Here is a 20,152-nt window from a genome sequence, read left to right on the forward strand (position 1 = left end):
AATACAGTACGGAGAATGACATTACGGAGTAGATTTTTTGTAAGACGTGTATAGCGTATTGATTGGAGACATATATTACTTCTATATAGATTAAAAATATACTTTTTTCATTTCATTAATATCGCATCATGGTTGACTTTTACTCCGTTAACACATTACTTTGACTCTTAATACTTCAAATCGTGTGTGATTAAAAATTAATAAAAAAAATGATATTTAGAAAATATATATTGATACAAATCTAACATGACCAAACATTACAATTTTCTTACGTATGAATCACAAAAAATGGCCAAAGTCGTAGTGTGAATAGTGTAAAAACAAAATGGTGCGATATATACGGAACGGAGGAAGTATATATGTTTTTTAACAGATGCAAGAAAGATCAAGGAAGGAGAACGGTACAGAAAAGACAAATTTACGCGTTCAACTAACTATATGTTAGCCTGCATGTACAAAATTGAAGAAGAAAGATTTATTAATTTCGAAAAAAGCGTATGAAATACAGTATTCCGTTAGATCTTTTGTAAGAGGCGTATTGATTCAAGACATATTTTAACAAAAATAAATAAATAAAGAGAGACACCTTAAAATAAGGGTAAGAATTAAAGGGTGGAAGAAGATGAGAGTGTGAGAGGTATTGGTGGGTCTTTGTTGTATTATGCAGTGAAAGAATCAAAGTCTTACTCTTACCAGAAGAATAGTCCAGCATTCAGCAACTGCATGAACTTCTAACAAATCTCAGCCAACCTCCCCTAAATTCATTGTGGTCACACCTTTTGACCCTATCTAATGGACATGGGCCCCTCTTTAACTTGATTTTGGGCCTCATTTATTGCATATGTTCCAAGTTTTTTGAAAAAAACATGTTTGCTTATGTGTGTACTTTTTTGGTAGGTAAGGAAATTGTCCTTTTAATTTTGGGCCGGAACCTTATACGGATTAATCAAACCGATTAATAAAGATGGTCGTGGTCCGGCCCGACCCGATGATCCATCTTGTCCGAACTGATAACCCGTGGGTCTTGGCCATGTTTTAAACTTTTAAGCCGGACCCAGCCCGACACGATGTAGAGTTCGCCTGGCGTGGGCTCGGCCCGAAGCCCGACCCGACCTGGTCCACGACCATCTTTACCGACTAATTAAGCAGGTAAGGTTCTTTAAGAGTGGGGGAAACGATAAGGGAACTGCCATCATATGGTGCCATTTGATGCGGTTTGATACCACAACCTCAAATTTGTGAGGAATCTTACAAGTAGGTCAAATCTTGCTTGGTGCTTTTTAATCCGTGTCTTTCTGTACACAAATTCAAAATGATCAAAATTATGTAAATAGAAATTCAAATCAATGTATAAGCAAAAATAGGGAAATGATTTTTGTACTACAAAATTTTGATACTTCCATGTGAGAGTGTAGTTTTCTATGTCCTATTTACAAATAGGAGTGTCAAAATCAATTTTCCCAAAAAATGTCAAGATGATTACAACAGATTGCACAAACAAGTAGCACGATAATGGTTAGGAGGATGGAGATTCAGTTAGAAAAATGAATGATAAGGTGGAATTATGGTGAAATGGATGTTTTTGTTTGGTGTGGTATAGTCTAAACCAACCCCTTGGACTAATTATTTTAAGCTTAAAAATCTTGGCACATTAAACACTTTAAAGTATTATAATCATCTTTCCTCCAACAAATATCACAAGTACAAGTAATATTTACCGGGGAAAATTGTCAAAAAATACATGTAATATTTCGTAAAATGAACGAAATCTTGACTCTTTGGCCGGAATATTGGCCAAATGTATCATTTTTAATACAAACTTGTTAAGTTAAGGTACTTTTTGAAAAAATCAAATTAATAAGGTACTAGCTTACAAAGTGACCTAAAAAACAAGGTACTTTTTGACAATTTTGCTTATTTACTGTCACAAACTCTCAATGACAAACCCACAAAAGTCCTATTATGATTTATGAGTTGCATACTAACATCTAAAGGTGGCCAGTGGGCCGGGTTGTGTCGGGTTGAGCTGAGTTAGCTAGATCGAAGTGATCTGTGTGGTGGGACTAAAACCCAAAACCGGACCTGGTATATATGCAAGTTCGGTTGGGTAGTGCGTGGGCTAACTAAGGTCGACCCATCTAGGGTTGGGTCGTGGGTTAATTACATGAGTAGATGGGTCATGAATTAAATTTTGGACACAAGCCCATCCCCATCCACCAGTGGTTGTGTTGTGTCATGGTCGGGCTTTGAGCGGGCTGAACCGGTTCAACCCACTAGCCGAGCTGGTCTGTGAGGGTTGGACGGAACCCGACCCAACTGCCACCTCCACTTGCATCGTTGCAACTTGCATGAAGAATACCATTGTGTACGTATAATACAGAGTATAGTAGAAAGAATGTTAACATATCATGTACTCCGTATACCAACTTATGTTGGTGGAGTTGGTGGGGAACTCACCTTGTGACTTGGAGGTCACAAGTTCGAGCCCCATCAACTGCGAAATGCTTGGGAGTGGCTCAAGCTATGACCTGCGGAGCTGGGCTGGTTCACCTGTGCTAGGTGCTGGTTCAGTTAGGGTCCCTTCTTCTTACCTATTAAAAAAAAAAAATCATGTACTCCGTATGTATTAATAGTTACAAATACATCGTACGTAGTACATACTCCGTATATAATTGTGGGTAATTTGGTACTCCGTATTACTTACAGATAGGGGTGGACACGAACAGTTCGGAATCGATTCGATAAGAGTTCGGCTCGAGCTCTCGATTCATTTGTAAATGAACCAAGCTTGAGCTTATTTATGGTTCGATGATAAACAAACCAAACTCAAACTCAATGGTGTTCGACTCGAAAGCTCGCAAGCTCGTTATTTTAAGAATAATAATGATATATATGAGATTTTTATATATCGTTTAATTCCATTATCCAAACTATCAATTAAATGTCAAATAAGGGATAATATTTTACATAACTTGTCCAAGTAAAATACTAATATAATGTTAGATTAAGAAAATTATTAGTAATGTTATAGTACCTGTTGGTAAAATATGGTTTATCAGTTTATCGAATCAAGACTCGAACAAACTCGAAACTCAGCTCGAACTCGAAGAATTCTTATCAAGCTTGGCTCGATAAAGATTTTAAAGCTCGAGGTTAGTTCGAGCTCGAGTTCGAACTCGGGAAAAAATAACCAAACAAAGCCAAGCCTATTAGAGTTCGACTCGATTCGGCTCGTGTCCACCCCTACTTACAGAGTTTAAACAATTCCTGTTTTTTGAGTCATTACTCCGTAGTCCGTACTCATTAGTGTATAAACTTGTGGGTTAGCTCCTGCCTGTGGCTGACCTACAGTACGTACAAACAACACCGTACGTAGTAATGTAGTATGATTTGAACTCGATCAAATTGTGAATTTGAAGCCGTTGAGCCACAATGCGTTATTTATTGAATTATTGAGAAGTCTAATATACATGTGAGTTGGGATTATAAAAATGAGATTGACTAATATATATGATTGATGGACAACTTCAGATCTTACTAATTAGTTTTAGGATTAAATTAACCAGTCATATATAAATATATATATATATATATATATATATATATATATATATATATATATATATATATATATATATATATATATATATATTGGCATGCTTATATGTGTTCAATCTCTACTCTTGTATGAGTTTTTTTTTATTATTATTTTGGGCGCAATAATCACCCTTATTAAAAAGGGATATAATTCTTTTAACCAAACCTAAGTTAAGGATTTTATTTTATTTTGAGGGAAAAGTGAATTGAAGGAATTAATCAATACCTAGTATTTAAAAAGGAAGACCATAGTTTATTTAGATAACATGTGTCATCCCATCTTTTCTCTATTAATTTATTTTTTTAATTTTTCCTTTTGTTGTTTGTTTAACAAATTATTTTATAGCTTTAACACCACAATTCATCTTCTTCATTTAAAATCAATTCAACATTTAATTCATATAACTTCTTTCATCCCATCTCCCTCCTTAACACTCGATATTAATTCACCATCTAATTTGTATATGTTTTCAACTTTCAACCCACTGAAATCACAATCTCTCAACAAAATTAGCACTTTAAAATACCGCTTAACGACCACTTTATAATTACTCGTTTATTGAACGGACTCAGAAGCTAGTTTAAACTTAATACGAAGTACAAATAAGAAATGATATTGAGACTTTAGACATTAACATTTGATATAACTTTGTATTTCGTACGTACTCTGAAATAAACAAGTGTTTTTTATTTTCTACAAGCATAACAGAGGAATGATAAGTACATTTATCGTTGGAACATTAAAAATGGCAACACTTTCATTTTTATTACAACTTAATTAACCTCTTTTGTTACTTCACATTTGGCTCGCTTTTCCCCTACACACCCTCCTCTTTGTTATCTTCCTTAGTATTAGGATGTACTTTTAGTTTTTGTGTAATCACATTCATTAGCATTAGCAACCAACTTGTATTACCTACTCATGCCTAAAACAATAATTTAAGTATTTTGCAAACGTTAAGGGGTACAATTTTAGTTATTAAGTAAACGAAATATATTTGTACGTACATCTTGCTTTCTTGCACATCAAAGCGTCTGTAGTCCAACGGTTAGGATAATTGCCTTCCAAGCAATAGACCCGGGTTCGACTCCCGGCAGACGCACTTTTTTTTGTTACCATCTATACTTCTATTTAATTTACTGCCCCGTGACAATTTATTTATTTCCATCTACACTACTACTACTAACTCCATTTCAAAATCACATGTACAATTACTATTTCACTATTTGCAAATGGGACGTAGGGAGTACCAAAAGTTAGGATCAATATTAAACTTTAATATTCCTAAACAACCGTTCCCTACTTCATCTTCCCCATTCTTCAACTTCCCATTAACTCTTCGGCCTTAATTATTTTCAATGTCAATTCAATTCAATCACCAAATCTTCTACCTTTCTCCTGTAGCATTCATTCAAAATTTAACCTCCCACTAATAGACTTTTTGACTGGTCCGTTTTAAAACGGTAAGAGATTATATGGTGTTTTAATTTAACATTTCGATTGTTTTTTTTCATGCATGCAATTCAAGCTGTAGTACCACCTCTCCCCCCCCCCCCTCTCTAAGCACATTGTTCTTGACTTTTCGGGACGCTCAAAATAAAAACAGGTCTATAGTAATGAGACGGAGGGAGTACCAAAAATTAGAATCAATACTCAACTTGATTATGCCAAAACAACCTTCCTGGTTCTTCATCTTCTCATTAACTCTCCAACCTTAATTATTTTCAATGTCAATTTAATTCAATCCTCAAATCTTCTCTCATTCTTCTGTGGCATTCATTCAAATTTTATCTCCTACTAATATAATTTTTTATTGATCCTTTTTGAAATGGTAGGAGATCATAGGGTGTTTTAATTCAACATTTCGATTTTTTTACTTTTATGCATGCAATTCAAGTTGTAGTACCATCCCCCCCCCCCCCCCCCCCCCCTTTCTCTCTCTCTAAGCGCGTTGTTCGTGATTTTCTTAAGCATATTAAAAGTATGTTGTTTATTTTTCTTGCTTAATTAGTTGCAATTCATTTTGCAAAGAAGGAGAATCTTATAATGTATGGTTTCCATGCAAATGATTAAAGATAGGTAAATCGTCATCAACATTTTGAGACTTTTAAATGGGTTTTATTTGTATATTTTTGTTGTTAGGGGAATTACAATTCGTTTTAGTTCTCTTATAAGAAAAGTTTTGTCAATATAGTTCAATAGTTAGAATTTGTTAAGCCTTTTCCTTAATTGAATATCATGATTATAGTCGTACAATGTAACAATTTTGTTTGATTTTTGTACAAAAGCTATGTTATTGGCAGTAATAGGTGATTTAAAGTGGACCTATTTTTTCAAGGGAGATGAACATAAGTAGAAAAATGTAATGATTAAAAATACAAGACTTCATAGGTTGTAAAGTTTTATTATTGTCATTTGGTTTAAACACCTGCTTAAAAACAACATAACTTCTAAACTCCATTACACTACCAACATATAACCAGCCCGTTCATCAAACGGGCCCACAAACTAGTTATATATAGTTAGCCTCTCTTTTATTTTGTTTTCGCCTTCTCATGGTCACCTATTATCATTTTTCGTTTTTTGTTGATATAATTAATTTTGTCTTTAATGCGAAATATGATTTTGAAGAAATACTATACTTCATATTAGGACAATTCAAAAAAAGTGACTAATGTAACGTAACGCACCCTATGATGACCATATATAGTGCTAGATAGATAAATTTGAATTGACAATAAATAAGATGGAATACATATTTTGTCAAATTCGATCATCATACGATGGTATGCATGCGATTAGATCGAGTTGGGCAACAAACAAAACCCTCTTAAATTCCTTAGTTGCATCTTTCTGTAATTATTGTTTTTTTTGATGTCGATCCAACAATGTAACTGCATTTTAATAAATTAATTGACTAAATGCATCCTGTTTTTGAGTTGTCTATTTCTAAAAAAGCAACTTAATAAACTCTAGCTTTTTATGTTATTTCAAACAATTTTTATCTGATTAAAATATTAAAAGCTAGAAAAATTCATATAGGGGGCCCTTAAAATTTAAGATTGAAAAAGCCCTAAACTTAGCAACATTTTGTGGAAAATCAGAGATAAATTAAAGCATTTCTCTTTGATTTTTTTTAAATGAAAAGGTGAAAATATAATAACCCTTGATAAGTTGATATCAATCCGGCACAATATATCTTAGGCCTTATTTTCTTCACGTTATATCTACTTATGATAAGTTCATACTAAGAGTTACTCAAGTAAAAGTTACTTCCTATAACAAAACTAAGTTCAAAATTATTCTAGCATTTCATGTAAACTCGATCAGATAAGTTTAGAAAAAGTAAGTGAAAATCAGATGAATAACACGTATTCTTCATGTCAAAACCAAAAATGTTTGCAAAGAATTATTTCTTGTATATACTTCGTACCTTTAACTACCCCCGGAAGTTATTGATTCCTTTTCAAAAGCGAGTTAAATATATAGTCCTTAAATTATTATTGCATTAAAATTAACAAAAAAAAATCACAAGTAGAAACCCAGTCAAGAAATTGATGACAACTTAGACTCCCACCAACACCTACATGTATATATTATGTATGGAGTACATATTACATAGTACATAACAAGCTAAGAACTCATTTGACAAGTGATTTGGTTAATTGATTCAAATATTTTAGCTTATTTTACCAAAATATTTGTATTGATTATTTAGAGATATAGATTTTTTATGAAATTTAAAGTTGACGTTAATTATTGTACCAGTGTACCACATATCAAAATCAAAAAACAATAAAAAGGCTAGAGTTGGCGAAAAAATCGAATAACCAAACAACTATTCTTCAAACAAAAAAAAAAAAAAAAAAAAAAACCCTAGCTAAATTGAGTTTATTACAGCTTTCATATTAATAAAAAATAATCCAACTCAAAATATAAAAAATCCAAAAGAAAAAAAAACCTCCAATTGGAAAATCTATAAAATATCAGAAAACATTGAAGGAGAAACCACAAAAGGGACTAAGGGAGTACGATAAACAAACGCAATAAATACATAAAAAACTCAAATACCTAAAAAAAATAGTTTTGATAATCAACGGTGGTCCCTTATCTAACGGATCATGAGCTCAGGTACCACTATAATTAAACTGCACCTGCATGTACTGTACCCACCACCATCCACGTCATCAAAACAAACAAACAAACAACCAGATTAACAGACCTCTTTTTAATCCTACGTTGCTTATTCAATTCACCACAATCATGCATACTGCAATTTTTGCATTTAATTTCTGTAAATTCAGCAAACTTCAACAATTTTTAGGTGTAATTTCTGGCGTTCAAGGATAAGAGAGAAGACTTGATATTTTGAGGTTTTTCAGAAATTCAAAATTAATCACCTTATTTAATTTCCACTTCAAGAAAAAAAAAGTTCATATAAGACAAGTTCCGCAAAAAAGTGTTACGATGTCTAAATACAATTTATAACTAAAATAATTTTTGATAAGTTTTGAAAAAATAAGTAAAAATCAGGTGAAAAGAACGCACCAGTCTATAGGTAATGATACTCCATGCATTGTTAATTTCTTCATGTTTGAAATCTTGTAACTATTTAGAATTTGAGAGAATCTACTAATTTATTTGTAATATATACGCACGAAAAAACACACATGCATTGGTCAAAGGTCTTGCTTGCTTCGTTTCAAATTTACAATGAGTGATTTAATAATTTATTTTTATAAATATAAATTTAAAGATATTGATGGTCAACAATGTGTGTAGATCACACTACATTAATTTGTATCTTTAACGACAACCTAATTACAACGGGTCAAAAATTCCGTCGCAAAAGCCTTTTGCGACGGGACTAACAACCAAACAAAGACGAGAACAACCGTCACAAATGTTTTTTATGACGGGTTAACGACGGGATTTTCCATTAACGACGGCCCCCTTTCGCGACAGGAAATCCTGTCATTAATCAATGATTATTGTCCTTTAGCGACGGATTTCCCGTCGTTAATGGTACAATTTTTTGTAGTGACAATATACAATCAAAGCAAGTAGATCAATAAAAAAAAAACGAGGTATTGCATTTTACCATATGATACTTTAAACCACCCCCTACGTTGATCATGGTGAATTAACGAATTAACGTGCATGCCAATCATTTAATAGATCGAGTTAGTTTATGTATGAGTTGGAAACTTGGAACTAACTATCCTACTTTGCAAAAAAAGAAGACAATAACTAATACTTCGTGTAGATAGAGTAAGATTGTTAGACTATTCCATCGATCTATAATCAATAGGTATTTGAAAATGAAATTCTACTAGCTTATAATTGTACTACGTACGTGTATATGTATTATGATCTCTTTCGACGTGAACTTGTTTCGTATGCAATTCCTAATTAGTGGCTACTCCTTTTATTAACTATGATTTTAAGGTGAAACCTACTTTGAACTTGTAAATTAGACTATCTCTTATGATGACAGATACGGCTAAAGATGGTTGTGGGCCAGGACGGGCCGACCCGGCACGAAAAAAGCCTGGGCCGGCCATGTACGAGCACGCATTCGTGGGCCGGGCCTGGGCCTTTATTTTTTGAAAAAAGCACGACAAGACACGACAAAGCACGTTAAATTTTGTAAAATTAGTCTTAGGCACGACGGGCCAACCCGACACGATACAACGCGGCCTAGATTGGGCCCAACTAGGCCCACAGCATATGGGCTCGGCACGAAGCCCGACCCGACTCGGCCCACGACCATCTTTGGATACGGCCCATACCCGTATTTAACACGAAGATTTTCCCCTGGCTTTATTCTATTCCCGTTCCCTAATCAAGTTATTCACTATGTTTCTTGAATTTATCACTTTTCAATTCATTCATTATTTCAATTCCCTTTTCATGGTTTTCGTCTATACTTCTTTAACCTTTTGCAAATTGCGCACTCGAATAAATTTGTCAAAATAAGCCGCTACTAATTTTGGTAGTATCGATCTTTGTTTTAGTTCTTTTTTTGGATCCTCCACGTACTACATATAATAAAATAACATTATCGACATGAGTAATCCTAGACATTATAAGGGAGTGTGAACTAAATTATAACAAGACAAAAAAATCATTCTTTCAAGCTAAGATTCAATAGAATCAAGGTTTCAAAAACATCATTATATTTCCATCTAATAAACCAACAAAAATATGATGTACTAATAACCAATTTTGTAATCAATAGTTGGGTGAGATGTTAATCATGTGATAGCTAGCTATTTAAAGGGGGCAATTTCAATTTCCCTTTGCAATTTGCCTAGATGATTGCACTCTTATAATTATTTTAATAGGTCTATCGCTTATCTGGTGTACACGAAATTTATTATCATCAAAATAATTTTTAGTTAGGTTTTGTTAACTTTTAACATGTTTAGATTAACTTTTTACATTATAAAATAATTTTTGATGGATAATTTTTTAAAAGAGTTATATAGTTATCTTTATACGTTATAAGTGGCCGGTTTTAAATGAATAATTTTTATTGAAAAGAAAAGTTTATCAAACATTTAGAGGTAACTTTATACACTTAAGAGCAACTGGTGTTATGTTTCTTGACCCGCTAAGGTCAAATAAGCCAAAGAACCCAAATACACAAATACTTGGACGATAATGGCAAGATACAACCAGTTCGAAAATGATAAAGGTCGCAACATGCGCCCTTTAAGTCGTGTCACAATGATGACATGACATGCTTATGTGTCATGATTTAAATTGGAAATTAAAATATTTTACTCAAGCGCCCTTTAAGCCGTGTCACAATGATGACACGACTATGTTTTTTCACGAGTATAAATCACAAAATGAAGTCAAATGAGCTTGTGTAAATAGTGTCATAAATGCAATTGTGTCAAATAAATAAGAACGGAGGAAGTATTATACATGTTTCATAAAAAGGTAGGAAAATTTTAATATTCTAATTTGCTTCTTTTTTTATATCGACTAACTTATTTACATATTTTCATAATAAAAATATTGCATTGATAGTAAAAATATTATGATGACGCATAGCATATGTGGCGCCTATATGTACCAATTAAACTGCGACACTTAAGATTGCGACAAATAAATATTGTCGCAACTTGCGACCTTTATCATCACCCCAACCAGTTATATTATTATGTGTGAGCCATGTGAGATTGTCTCATGTGTGAGCCACGTGAGATTGACCAACTCAAAAATTACAAAAAGGAAGCTCAAGCGATAGATTACATGAGTTGATGGAGCTTAATTACTAGGGTTAGCTTAATTAGGTCAAATAATCAATTGCGGAAGGTGGTAGGGCCGTCTTAAATATTTTTCGGAGGCCATATGCAGTTGGTCTGGATACACAACCTCTTCACCGGCCCTGAAAAGTGGATTCATGGGCGGGCGATTAGTAAGTTTCTCAAAGGCGAGACATGACCGAAGATGTTGATCGATCGACGATAAAGTTGGCATGCAAGTAAATAATAAATATGCTGCGGAGGAACTATATTTCAATCTCATATATGTTTTGACACAAATATATTAGACCAAAAATGGTACTAAGAAGTTCAAAATATTGCTCAGAAGTTCAAAAATGGTACTCATAAGGTTAAAAATTGTGTTCATTTCTCAAATATGGCACTCAAAAGTTTAATGGTGAAATTACTACCTAACTCTCGAATATGTGTTCGAAAACACATTTCTGAAATGAGCTCTCCGCCCTCATACATGCGTGCCGAAGAATGTAGGTAGTAACATTCCAAGAAAACTAGGACACTAGTCACTAGTCACTAGCTAGGGTACGTGAAGGACGCTAGGAGGGCCGAGGGTGTCTCATTTAATTTAGACATGAACGTGGATGCTTTGGTTGGTCTCTAAGTAGCTAGCACGTCCTCTGCACTAACAAGTACTCCCTCCGTCTCGGAATACACGCACCGGTTTGAGTTGACACGCTTGCCAATGCACAACTTTGACCACCAATATCTTTAACTACATATTATAAAAACTTATGAAATATTAATATTTTGAAAATATATGTTAATATGAAGCCAACAATATATTATATGCTAACTTTTGTTTTCATATACTAGAAATAAAATAGGGGTCAAAGTAAATTATGCGAATAGTGCAAAAAGTCAAACCGGTGCGTGTATTCCGGGACGGAGGGAGTACGTCTTGCGTTCATTTTTACTCGCAACGTTGGTCAATTTTAAGTATATCAATGCACGTACAACTTTGATAATTAATATCGTTAATTCTCTTTAAGTAAAAAAAATATTTAAAAAATAAGTTTTTTGAAAATAGAGACAGTGATCGCCAAATATTCTCCAAAAATTAGTTAACTACTCCGTATATATTAATATATTCATGTTAATAATTAACCAAATAAATTCAACTCATAATTACGTATGACTTGATATTTTATCTCTTATATTCATAGAATAACGTTGAATTATTAAATTCAAAAATCAATCAGGAAGATAGGAGGAATTCAATATGGAACTCCACTTTGAATGGATGAGGTGAGATTGTAAACATCATATATATATATATATTAGAATACAAATTTTGCTTTATAAAAAGACATAATGAGAAGATCCATATTTACCTCAAAATAGGAAAAATGTGCCTTTTTTTTATTCCTTTCACACTCTCATTTAAAAAAACTATCAAATGAGAGAAAAAGTCACATTCAAAATGTGAATATCACCGATTATTCACCGAGTAGGTCTCCAATAAAGCTGTCGTATGCATAAAACCATTAATGTCATCATTATACATATAACCAGGCAATAACAAAGTGTAACATATTTAATTAAAAAATACAACAATTTGATTGTTTATAATTATCAAACATAACTATTTAAATCATGACACATAAGCATGCCATGTCATCATTGTGACACGGCTTAAAGGTCGCGTGTTACGACCTTTATCATTTTCGTTTGGTAAGAACTAAGAAGTTGATCTTATAAATATGACCGTCGTATGAAGTATAAGTTTTTATATATACTTTGAAAAATGCAGGCAGTATATATACTCTTTCATCCCGTTCAACTTTGAATTATGTAAGTGACACTTGCGAGCACTTTAATGGTAGTTAACAAATGGACGGAGACCACATATTTCTTACTTACAAGTGGCATACAATAAATATTGTAAATCAAAGTAAAAATCAACTCAGAATGCTTAAAAATTACCCTGATATATGTAAAAGTTATCATTTTTTAGTAGTAATTTTTTCATTTTAATAAAAAAATATTAATTCAAAACCACTAAAAAAGTAAAAAGATATCTAATTAACCTTTTAAAATGTTTAACAATCAATTATTTTATCATTATATAAAAGTTAATAAACAAATATTAAAAGTTACAAAAATCTGAATATAAGTTATCACGGGTGCACTTTGTACGTGCAAGAGCTTTTGATTATGTGGAGAATATTTAGTTATACGGTCTATACCAATACACCCAATTATAAGTCAGTATGTGGTTAATGCAATTAATCATAGAAATTCAAACCTTACGCCCTACCAGCACAACCACTTAATCTATGCTTGTGGAGTAGGTTTAAGTGTTTAACAAGATTATCATCTTAATTATATAACTTTGTCAAATATTTGTCGATGATAATTACTACATCCGTTTTAAAATGATATTTTACACTTTTCGTTTTACTCCATTTTTACTTATTCTCTCTCGGCCAAATAAATGTCTGTAATAACTATTAACTATAATTATTAATTACCTGGTAATTAATAATACTCCGTATATAATAACAGTCGTAATAATATACGTAAGAAACATGCATGTGACCATCCTTCTCTCTTTATCATGCATGGGACCATGTAAAGCCTTAGCAATAAGGAGAGCAAAAAGAGGTTGCAATAGTTTGCGAATCAAACTAAGCCATCATCATCATCATCATCATCTATATATGCTTATATATTATGGGTTGGCATTTTTGTTTGTATGGATTGATTATGGATCATGCCTTATTTTTAATATTTTAATTAATTTTATTTCTTGGATGCCATCAATTGAGATATTGGAATATAATGTGACATGAACAAGTATGCATGTATGGACTTTTATGGTACCTACATTTGTATTCTTGAACTGCCTCTATCGAAAGGACCATTTGATTTAATTTGTTAGAAAAATTAATAGGCGTGTAGTTTTGGTAATTCATCTTTTGTATTGTATCATTTTATTTATTAGACTCAATCACCAAGTCGTCAAAGCATCAACCAACACAAGTTGGTGGAGTTGTTTGGAGGTTACATTGTCGAGCACTATTAATTGCGAAATGCTTGGGAGTGGCTCAAGCATAGACCTACGTAGTTAGGATGATTAGTATGTGATAGTTGTTGGTTCAGTAAGATCCATTTTTCTTACCTAATACGCTCTTTATCTCTTATTGCTTGCCCCATGAAGCAAACGTGCTTTTATTAAAAAATGGGTGTGTGGAATTGAGAAAAGACAAAAGTGGTGGGATAAATGTATTTTATGTGAGAGTAAAGTTGTGGTTTCATGTACTTTTATAGTAAAGGGACAATATTTTAAAGACGGAATAAAATGACAAACGAGGAAACAAATAGAGACAGAGGTAGTACAATTGATAATAGGTAGAGACGTGTAGTAGTCTACCAATCTTTAGGTTAATCATCTTCCCTCGTTTCTTTTTTATGTGGCACAATTTATCCCAACTCACACAATTATTCTTTAACACACCGCTAAAAATAGCGTAAATTGCAAGCAGATCCTTAAAACAACTACACCAATCGTTGGAGTTGCTATAACCTATAAGGGTTTATGGGAGTGATGAATAGCTTAGTTGGTTAGAGCTTCCATCCCGATACCAGGTGATCCTGAGATCGATTCTCATCCACGCCCTTGTGACTCATTCGGAATAAAAGGGTTTTATTGAATTTTAAAAACAACGGTCCTACTTAGGCCAAAACGTTAGTATGATCAATTGAATACTTGGGCCAGTGAGAATGAGTATGTGTTCAATGCTATTCAATTGAACTGGGCTGAAAAATCTTTGGGCTTCTTGGCATTGACGAAGGGATAATGTGGGCTATGCATTTTTGCCCCGAAAAATCGAGATGACATTAACTGATGATATTGTTCCATCATATATACTCCCGCGGTCCCTATTTGCTTACCCCGTATTCTATTCTAGTTTATCCGTTCAATATTGTTTAATTTTCTTATACTTCATCCGTTTCGAAAATATCGCATTATGGTTGACTTTTACTCTTTTAACCCATTACTTTGACTCTTAATATCTCAAATCGTGTGCAAGTAAAAATTATAAAAAATTAATATTTAAAAAATATATATCAATACGAATCTAACATTACCCCACTTGACTATAATTTTCCTACGTACGAATTATAAAAATGGCCAAAGTCGTAGTGTGAATAGTGTAAAAAACAAAATGGTGCGATATTTCCTGGAACGGAGGAAGTATAGTAAAATGTCCTCATCATTTTGCCCTACTTACATACACTTAAAGATAAAAGACAATGCTACCCCCATCTCCTTCTAACATATTAGCCAAAGTCTTAATAAAGCACATTTTGCTCATGGCACAAACAAATAGGGACAGAGGGAGTACGTGCATAGAGCCACACAAAATTGGCCAAATTTTGATTTTGCACTTATATTTTTGGGCTGATTTAGGCCAGACTGGCCATAACATAGTTACCCTAGTTAAAAGAATGTCATAAATAAACTTTATCATATAGCATAAGTACGTACGGAGTAGTACTATATATGATATTCTATCAATTAGAATAACTACGTTGCCATTAATAGTTTATGAGTGGACACATTTTCGAAACCACCATTGCATACTCCAAAGCCATTAATTATTGGTAGTGTTCGTCAATATCCAATGTATTTGCAAATGTAAAAAAGCGTTTAACACTAACTTTAGCTTTGTTGTGTTGTTTATAATGTTCTATTCTTTGAAATTACCATTTAGCATTAGTATAGTTCTCATGATTATTACCAATTATGTAACTCTAGTAATTGTATTACTCCATATTTGTATTGTATTCCTTATTTAAAGCTCTTTTATAAATAAAATATGGAGTATAAATCAAGCTTTCGCATAATCTCTATCGTCTTTTCTTAAACAGACATAAGTCTATTATTGAGAGCATATTGCATAAGTTAATGGTGATGAAAAACACCACTATTTGTTTGTCAAAAATGACATGAAATCATTGCACTTGGACACTTAGCTAGTTGGCTATTACTACTAGGTGGAGTCATAAGGCATGACAACACAAACAACAATGGTTGGTTCAAAGTCATTTTCTTCTGAATAATTAGAGCTCATTTTTTGATTGATAAGACCAATTTTTTGAACTACTAAATATAGGTTCCCTTTTTCCTAGGGCATCTCTATTTAACAGCAAGAGGTTAAAACAAACAATAGTGTTCCTTGTTTGGCAAAGTAGAATAGTCCACAACTTATTATTTGTTATATTTGGGTATCATCCATTTCACTATCAAGCATCTAATATTCCCCCCACTAAGCAAAATGGATTTTTTTTTTTTTTTTGTTATTGTTATTGTTATAGATGGGATGAGAATTTGAGGGATTTTTTTATCAAAAAAAACTAAATTTAATTCATTGATAAAAGGTTATAAGACATTTATAAAGGAGGTCTAAATCTAACAAATAGAATCAAACATACTCCGATACAACATTTTCGTACAATTTGTTTGGTTAATGAAAGTCCCTTTACGAAAATGATAAAGGTCGCAACATGCGACATTTAAGCCATGTCACAATGATGACATGATATGCTTATGTGTCATGATTTAAATTGGAAACTAAAATATTTAACGTATATAATCTATTATACATGTTTCAAAAAAGATAGGAAAATCTTAATATTCTAATTTGTTTTCTTCTTTATATCGACTAATTTATTTACATATTTTCTTAGTAAAATATTGAATTGATAGTAAAAATATGTGATGACGCATAGTCTACGTGGCGCCTATATGTACCAATTGAATTACGACATGTAAGATTGTGACAACTAAAATTATCGCAACTTGCGACCTTTATCATCACCAAAAAATGTAAGTCGATAAATTATGCGATTATGAAAAATATGTCTTTGTAGACGTCGCAAATTATGCACCTATTAGGCTCATATATAAGGCTGGCTACAACTCATATATTGAATAAATATTGGGGTTGGTGATCAAGTACCAACAAATACAATGTTGACAACAAAATGAAATACCAACAAATAAGTAAACATCCCCGACACCCAAGCTGCTTTCTCACTTAATTCTGCTATACGTAGACGACATATACTCAATGATATTAACTTGTGATCACTCACCTAATTAAGCACCATAAAAAATATATAGGAAGCCGTTACATGTACTTCATGGTACCAAATAATAACATAATCTGGGCTCTTATTGATTGTTTTCACATAATCAATCTCACATGGGATTAAAATTTAAATCTAAATTATCAAATGGTATTTGAAATCGAAATTTTAGACCAATCACAACCAAGGATTTCATACCCTAAGGGTACATATAGCCTTTTCTTAAAAAAATAAGACTTACGTTGTGAAACTAATAAGACATATTTTTAAGGTAACCAAGAAAAAGAAAAACACTAGGAGATCGATGATTGGTGAAATAAATCGGTGATGAGCTATATAAGATAATAAAGACGAGCCTATACAATACACACTATACTAGAACAAACATAACTCATATTTCCCCTACGCTCTACTCTTCTCGTTTCATATTAATTTTGGACACTAATCATAAATTTCATTGAATTTTCTTTGTGCGAATGAGCCGTAAAAGCAATATCAACTACAAATTGGGGCAGGGGAATTAGAAACTGAGACTTATCGTACACATATCCTCAATCTTAACCTGTAAGCCAAGACGTCATTGGTTCATTGGTTCATTGATTATCATTTGTGATTTAAATACATAAAGAATAATATAATCATGTGTGATTTTGTTTGATTCGTTTCAATATGTACTTCAAAATATCAGTTTCTTTTCTATATAATTTATGAATACAAAAATAGAGATATTAATGTTCAATCATTTACATTGACAAACGTGAAAAATGTAATGTGTAACCATTAAATTGAAAAAGTGAGAGTATCTTGTAAAATTGCTTCGTAAAATTCATAAAATTTGGAAGCAGCTAATTGTGGTTGTGGAATGTGGATGTATGTCTTTGCTTTTCTATGCTGATTTAACCCTTTGGAACTAACTAGCTAGGTTGTCAACATTTTCAGTTCATGACTTAATGGCCTTCCCTTCGTCTTTAAATTAACTGTTCAATTCCTTTGCATCAAACGGAATGGTAAAATTAATACTACCTCTGTTTCAAAATGATCTTTACACTTTAGTCCGTTTTATAATGTTCTTTATTAAATGATTAACTCTCTCATTTTTATCAGTATGGGACACTCACATGTGTTGTTTGGGAAGACTTGTTTTAACAAGAGAGAGAGTACGTCTAATTAACAAGGTCCAAGTCGTGGGACTGGCTCTGATGCCATGATAAATTCATCGGCCATACACGAGCACGTACATGAAAAGAGATTGACCACATATAAACCTGGCGGGTTTCAATCATAAAACCAATTGATGCTAAGTGGAGTAGCCCACAAATCTTACGAGTATATTTTAGCCAATCTCTCTCTATTTTTTCCACGTGGGACAACTAATATCAACTCACATGAGGTCAAAAGGCCCCTACTTGGGGCAATCAATTATGTTGAGCTTCTTGCTCCAAACATAAATTCAAATCATCTCTGTCATGCATTCTTCAATTCACTAGGCCCTCACTTCTTAGGTGTAATGTTGATAATGGGCCAGAAACGTCAGTTCTTATACCATGATAAATTTATCGGGCCATACACGAGCCCGTACATGACAAGAGATTGACCACATATAAGTCTGACGGGTTTTCATCCTAAAACCCATTGTTGCTAAGTGGAGTAGCCCACCAATCTTATATGTTAGTCAATCTCTCTTTATTTATTCCATGTGGGACAACTGGTCCCAACTCACACGTGGATCATACTCTTAACATTGTTTATTCTATTTCTGGATATGAAAATTTACTACCTTATCTTTCTTACCCCACAATATTTACAATTTCCCACTCACTTTCTCTTACTTTAATAAAAAAAAGTTCTTACACTCACCCACATTTTTACAAGTTTATCTTACATTATCCATATTTTATTATATTCAACTAATTTTTTTAATTTTTGTCTTAATATTTATGCAAATAATAACTGTAAAGATTTATAGGAAATGGAGACAATACAAACCAATTCAGAGCACAAGAATATAATGTGGAAATTACAATATTACTTTCCTAACCAAATTCCACTTAAGTTCACTTTCATTGCCCATTTTGCCAACACTAATTACCGCGTGGTTATCAAATGAGACGTAAAATTATTGTACTTATCCTAATACTAGCACCTCTGCATGTCTGGCTATCACTCTTTCAGCCGAGGTTGTAACATTCTGAACTATTTCTTGAAATTAAAAACATAATCTCATGTTTTAGCTTCAATTAACAAGAAATTTATTTCGAATTTACTCAGCAATTCAACCAAACACTAAAAAAATTAAGTTTAATATTTACTTGTTTATTTAGATTTATGAAATTAAGTTCGAATTAACTTGTGTATTTAAATTAAGTTTAGTATTAACTTGTTTATTTAAATTCACGAGTCGCCCAACTGCCCAAGAACAGGACATCGATCTCTCACTCGAACGAGTTCGCCATTCATTTTACACTTAGAATATCTATGCAGAAATAAGTATTCTGTAATATTTTACGTACACGTCAAATTTTCAGTCTACTATACGTCTATCGTCATTGAATTTGTGACACATTTCTTATACTCACGTATAATATTAAACCTCCGTTTTATAAAGATCATTCGATAATTATCGACTTATCGTCCTTAACTACTCCTTAAGTTTTCAATCAAATCAATTTGCAAGGACTATGACATGCATGTTAAACATCTATTCATCTTGCCCGGCAGTTGGCGTGATTCAACATGTTTTTCATATATTTTAGAATTTCTATCCATCTATCTATCTATCTATCTATCTATCTATACTAGTTATTGGACCGTGCGCTAGCGCGCACAATCCCCCAAGGTATAAATAAATTGTTTCGTAAAAGGACATTTACAAATTTATGGTGAACTCTAGAAAAACAAAGCTAACCTCGATTTACTCGTAATTGATAATATGTGATTATAAATACGCTTACAAGAGGTTTCATTGATATTTTTAACATTCCACATGCAATATTAAGCTCTTCGAAATTGTTATTGTAGTATTCCACATGAAACATTAGTAACATGCTTAGGTTGAAATGGAAGGGGGAGCATCTCATAAAAAGCAAAGACAAAAAGAAGGGTGAAAATAGACATTACACTATTGGTAAGAATAAGACAAAAGAAAAACTTATAAGAAAAT

At 32.7% G+C, this 20,152-nt stretch overlaps 1 non-coding gene across 1 annotated transcript; it reads left to right on the forward strand.

Annotated features, from left to right (window-relative positions):
* Positions 1 to 4,628: 4,628 nt before the first annotated feature.
* Positions 4,629 to 4,700, forward strand: TRNAG-UCC (transfer RNA glycine (anticodon UCC)). Its single transcript has one exon. It is a non-coding gene; the product is annotated as a tRNA-Gly (tRNA).
* The last annotated feature ends 15,452 nt before the right edge of the window (positions 4,701 to 20,152 follow it).

This window comes from Spinacia oleracea, chromosome 6 (assembly GCF_020520425.1).
Source record: "Spinacia oleracea cultivar Varoflay chromosome 6, BTI_SOV_V1, whole genome shotgun sequence".
In the NCBI taxonomy this organism is placed as follows: Eukaryota; Viridiplantae; Streptophyta; class Magnoliopsida; order Caryophyllales; family Amaranthaceae; genus Spinacia; species Spinacia oleracea.